Source organism: Pipistrellus kuhlii, unplaced genomic scaffold (assembly GCF_014108245.1).
Source record: "Pipistrellus kuhlii isolate mPipKuh1 unplaced genomic scaffold, mPipKuh1.p scaffold_m20_p_24, whole genome shotgun sequence".
NCBI classification, from domain to species: domain Eukaryota; kingdom Metazoa; phylum Chordata; class Mammalia; order Chiroptera; family Vespertilionidae; genus Pipistrellus; species Pipistrellus kuhlii.
The window spans coordinates 2,290,101-2,296,201 of NW_023425523.1; the positions used below are offsets into that span (position 1 = coordinate 2,290,101).

The window sequence follows — 6,101 nt, forward strand, 5'->3', positions numbered from 1 at the left end:
TTAAACTTAAACTTCTTCTAGCGCCACTTCTTCAACACAGACTCGTCCAGGCCATGGTATTTTGTGGAAGAGCCACCCTCAAGGGGCCAAAGAGCCGCATGTGGCTCGCGAGCTGCAGTTTGCCAACCACGGTTTTAGGCTTATGAGACTGGAGTTGTAGATAAGAGTTTTAGCAGCCTGAGGTGTGAGCTAAGACAGTGGTAGTGGAGATGAAGAAGAGGTATCAAATATAAAAGGAACTGATGTGGGTAGGATGTGATGGTTTTTTTAATCATGAGCAACGAGAGAAAAGTCTAAGGGTGATGACCGCCTGGTTTTAGGCTTGGGAGACTGGATACGATAAATAACATTGTGTTAAGTACCAGGCGTGAGCAATGAGTTTTTCTAACTTTCTCCATGTATGTAAGTGATGCCTTTCCAAAGGATTTCAGTAATATTTTTAAATAACCCACTTTGCTTAAATTTGTATAAATTTATTAAACACACTATTTTCGGCTAAAATTACAAAATGTTTGAGCTGGAAAGGATGTTCAAGAAAGGATGTATAATGAAAATTGAGTCTAGGTACCCTAAAAAGGATGAAATATTCCCTCCAAGAAATGATACCAAGAATATGCATAAGGTACAGGCTGATAATTGATACATTGAGTAAGATATTTTTAAGTTGAGGGTATAAATAAAATATTCCAAGTTTTACAACAATGAAAAATTCAACTATGGTTTCTTTATTGAAAACCAAAATGCTACTTCTAGTGTTAAATTAACTTAATTCACGTTATTTGCATCCAGTCTTTTTTTTTTAATATATTTTTTTATTGATTTTTTACAGAGAGGAAGGGAGAGAGACAAAGAGCTAGAAAAGTCGATGAGAGAGAAACATCAACCAGCTGCCTCTTGCACACCCCCCACCGGGGTTTTGCCCGCAACCAATGTACATGCCCCTGACCGGAATCGAACCCGGGACCCTTCAGTCCGCAGACCGACGCTCTACTGCTGAGCCAAACCGGTTTTGGCTGCATCCAGTCTTTCAAAAGAATAGTGCCACCATAAATTTCACACTTTTACATGAAATTTATTTTTTAATATATTTTTATTGATTTCAGAGAGCAGGAGAGTGGAAGAGAGAGAAACATCAACTTTGCAAAAAAATTAAAATAGTTTAATTTAGATGGCATAAAATAAAATGTTCTTATTTTTTAAAAGAGCATACTCATAGTTGCATGAAATGACGGGACAGTCCTTTTCCTCGCAGAATATATACAGACAGATTCAGCAATGGCTTCAGCTTTCCAGATGGAGCTAACTGACCTTTTCCTTGTTTATTAGGGAGCAGATGGGCACTTTGCATACCCTTAGGCTCCAGACACTCTGCAGAGCAATGATTCAGCTCTATCTCTGAGACAACTTCCAACCCAGTCCTCTCAGGATCAAAACAAGGGCAGTTACAAGCTTACATAAATCAAATAATAGCCAGATCATGAGGATAGAAGCCTTTGAGATCTTTAGGTCACATTCTCCCAGAGTTCCTTATTTTTTACTTAATAAATATTTTGTTTTCTTGATTGAATTTGACATTTTCCCACTTTGGTTACAAAATATTGGGCTTCTACAAACTACTAATATACACAGGAATAAAAATACCTCAGTTCAAATTCCGCTAATACAGGTGCTATAACAATTTAACTTTTCATTCGCTACAAAAAAAAAATGTTAAAACCAAACAGAAGTATTAATAACAAACAAAACATAAACTGGTACAATGTGAGATGTGTATAAGTCATATAGTCCAACCCTCTCATTTTTTGGCCAAGAAAAACTGCCAAACTAATAGAGACTACTCCTTGTTCAAGTTCTCTTAGTTAGTAGGTAGCAGAGTTAAACCCAATGAAAATTCAGTGAGTTAGCATGTAATATATATATATACATACACACACACACACACACACACACACACACACACGCCAAGCGACCAGAATGATGGAACGACCAGACATGTGCTGCGGTGGCCAACCAGCCTGATCAGGGCCCCGATCAGCCCCCACAACCCAACCGCCCACAGCCCCTAGCCCCAGCCAGCCCCACCCAAGATAGGCCCCGATCATTAATCTCTCTCTTCTCTGAGATCATTGCCATTATCTTACATAGCCTACAACTTCATGTTAAGACAATAAAATAAAACAGGAAAATCTACAACCTAACAACCCAATCTAGATACCACCCCACTTCTCTGTTCCCCTTCACAGCAAAGCTAGAAAAGTTATAACTTCATTATAACTTAATTTTTTAAACGTCACATAAACAAAGACTGTTGAATACCAGGTTTATAGTTTCATCCCTGTATCCCTGTAAGGCAATTCTAGGAATGAAACCATAAACTTACATGTTTGCCTATTATTAGGTAAGATTATACTATAGTTTGTGAGTTACACTCTTCCAAAGGACTTCATGTAATCATGATATTCTATTCAGCATCATTTTAAAAATGTGGCCCTGGCTAGGTAGCTCAGTTGGTTAGAAGTCTTTCCTATGTGCCAAAGTTGCAGGTTCAATCCCTGGTTAGGGCACATATAAGAATCAACCAGTGATTGCATGAATGGGTGGAACAAAGAATGAATGTTTCTTTCTCTTTATCTCTCTCTCTCCAAAATCATAAAATAAAAAATTTAAAAATGTGTTTAGATGATATAACCATATTAAAATAATAGAGTTGTCTTAATGTGATGGAGCTATTTAGTTTAATTTTTAGTGAGATTATTGAAAGGAACAACCTTGTAATAGAATATATCTAACAGGAGAGGATTAAAATAATTATCCAGAAAAGTTGGGCATCATCAAAACTTTTGTGCATGAGAGAACATCACCAAGAAGATGAAAAGAAAATCTACAGCCGGGACCGGTTTGGCTCAATGGATAGAGGTTTGGCTCAATGGATAGAGCGTCTGCTTGGGGACTGAAGGGTCCCGGGTTCAATTCCGGTCAAGGGCATGTACCTTGGTTGCGGGCACATCCCCAGTAGGGGGTGTGCAAGAGGCAGCTGATCGATGACTCTCATCGATGTTTCTAACTCTATCTCTCTCCCTTTCTCTCTGTATAAAAATCAATAAGATATATTTTTTTAAAAAAAGAAAAGAAAATCTACAGAAGAGGAGAAAATATTTGCACATCATATAGCTAGTATTGAGGTCTAGTTACTAGTAAATGGTCTAGTATTTAGAATATCTGAAGAACTATGAATTCTACAGTTAGAGTTCACATTAAGCAACCAGAAAGAATGTCTATTCCATTTTGTGTTTTGGAGCTATTTCACTGAATTTGAAAAAAAAACACTAGACATGGCTTTTCATTCTAAACAAAACTGTAAGAAATAAAGTTACAAGATAGAGGGTTGTGTGCTTTTTCTCAAGTGTTTTAAAATTTTGAAGTTTTTAACAGTAAAAGGAAATCACATTTAGTATGGCTGGACCATTTGCTTTTCATTCTTAATCCAGTTTTGAACTGTTTACTCCATTTTAATAATTAACCATTATCAACTTAATTAAACAGAAACCACCTCCTCTAATCATTTATAAAATACTTGTCAAACAAAATTTAAACAAAGAATAGGATCTGGGCAAAGCAACAGCTCTTTAAAATATATATATATATATATATATATATAGATAGATAGATAGATAGATAGATATAGATATAGATATAGATATTTTTCTTTATTTCTTTTTTTTTTTTTTTACAGAGAGGAAGGGAAAGGGATAGGGAGTTAGAAACATAGATGAGAGAGAGTCATCAATCAGCTGCCTCCTGCACACCCCCTACTGGGGATGTGCCCGCAACCAACATACATGCCCTTGACTGGAATTGAACCTGGGACCCTTCAGGCCGCAAGCCAATGCTCTATCCACCGAGCCAAACTGGTTAGGGCACAGTAATAGCTCTTTAAAAACTGCTGCAGCTAATTATAGGAGTATTGTAGTAGTTTTGTTATTGTTTTCAATTTATTAGGAAAGAATCCTGAAGACCTACAGCAAGCACTTTTCTTGACATAGTTATCTTAATTCTTGTTATTTTAACAAGATTTTTTATCCAGAGATGTGAAAAGCAGAGTTTGCAGTTGCATGTATGTAGGTCTACAACTGATAAAAATCATATTCCTATTTAATCAAGCCACCTTTAGGGGCATTATTTTCTATCCTACTTATTTTTTAGTTAAGTGAAAAGGGGCATGGGAAAATGCACAATATATTTCTTAGTTTAAGGTATACTAAAAATTGCACAAGCAAACTTTTTCAGCTAGTTTTAAAAAACAAAATTATTATAGATTTAAAATTAAATTCTAACTCTTGCCCTGACTTGTTTGGCTCAGTGGATAGAGTGTCGGCCTGTGGTCTGAAGGGTCCCAGGTTCAATTCTGGTCAAGGGCATGTTCCTTGGTTACAGGCACATCCAAGTAGGGGATGTGCAGGAGGCAGCTGATTGATGTTTCCCTCTCATCGATGTTCTAATTCTCTATCCTTCTCCCTTCCTCTCTGTAAAAGAAAAAATCAATAAAATATACTTTAAAAAATAAAATAAAAATGCTCCACCCTTGCCCTAACCCAGTGGTCTGCAAACTCACTAGTCAACAGAGCTAAATATCAACAGGACGATGACTGAAATGCCTTTTGAGAGCCACATTTTTTAAACTTAAACTTCTTCCAATGACACTTTTCAACATAGACTCGCCCAAGCCGTGGTATTTTGTGGAAGACCCACACTCAAGTGACCAAAGAGCCGCATCTGGCTCACGAACCATAGTTTGCCGACCACTGCGGCCTAGCCGGTTTGGCTCAGTGGATAGAGCATCAGCCTGCAGACAGAAAGGTCCCAGGTTGATTTTGATCAAGGGCACATGCCCAGGGTTACAGGGGGCGTGCAGGAGGCAGCTGATCAATGATACTCTCTCATTATTGATGCTTCCATCTCTCTTCTCTCACTTCTTCTCTGAAATCAATAAAAATTAAAAATAAATGATGGTAGAGGCTGATCATCAATTGATCATGTTCTTGGAGTTTTTTTTTCTAGTTCATGCACTTTGCTGGCTAAAGGGGTTGATCTATAGGTATGGAGCAGAAAAAGGCTCATAGGGTGATTCAATCTATGATATTGTATTCATTACAATATTCCTGTGTGTGTGTGTGTGTGTATGTGTGTGTGTGTGTGTATGTGTGTGTGTGTATGTGATATGAAATATTTTCAGCCTTAAAAAAAAGGAAACTGTGATGTGCATGGATGAACTGGAGAACATTATGCCAAGGGAAATAAGCCGGTCACAAAATGACAAATACAATTTGTATGACTCCACTGATATGAGGCACCTAAAGTAGTCAAATTCTGAGACAGAAAGTAGACTAGTGGTTGCCAGGGGCTGGAAGGAGGGCAGACTAGGGAGCTAATGTTTCATGTGTACAGTTTTAATTTTGCAAGAAGCGTTCTGGAGATGGGTGGTGGTGATGCTTGCATAACACTATAAATGTACGTCAGACTACTGAACTGTACATTTAAAAATGGTTAAGGTGGTGTATTTTATCACAATTTTTAAAATCTAAATTAAAAAAAAATAATAACGCAGGTCAACCAAAACCAGTATAGGGCAGAGGGCCCTGCTTTTCCGCCCTCTCAGGCGAGCATCCCTCTCTGGTGCCCAGAGACGGACCACCAGGGGAGCAGTGGGCAGCAGCAGCTCCGCTGGGCTCGCCCCTGAGCCGGACCCCGAGGCCCCCTTTCCTCCGGCTTCTCGGAGCCAGAGCAGCCCGCCCCCGCCCGTCTTTCCTCCGGCATCTCTAGACCCGGCCTGCCAGCCCGGGCTTTCCTGCTGCTGCTTCCGTCCCAAAGCCTTCCTGGTCTCACTGTCCCCGCCTGTAGAAAACATCCCCTAAAACAAAACAAAACAAAACAAAACGGTAAAGAAACTCCACCTGCCCCGCAAATCCACACTCGCCCACCGGCCGCGGGAACGGGAAGCCAAGGGCGTGCAAGGGCGGCTCCTGCGCGCCGGGCGGGGCCGCGGGCCGGTGACAGCGGCGGCCCGGCGGGCACTGCGCAGGCGCAGGCGGCCGGGCCTGCTA

At 39.7% G+C, this 6,101-nt stretch overlaps 1 protein-coding gene across 1 annotated transcript in view; it reads right to left on the reverse strand.

The window, feature by feature from the left end:
* The window catches only part of SYCP1 (synaptonemal complex protein 1), a 50,423-nt gene extending 44,333 nt beyond the window's left edge, over nucleotides 1–6,090 (reverse strand). Inside the window, exon 1 of the mRNA XM_036452843.2 lies at nucleotides 5,947–6,090. The gene's annotated coding sequence lies outside the window, so the exon portion shown is untranslated. The remainder of the gene's footprint in view (nucleotides 1–5,946) is intronic.
* Between the last annotated feature and the right edge of the window lie 11 nt (nucleotides 6,091–6,101).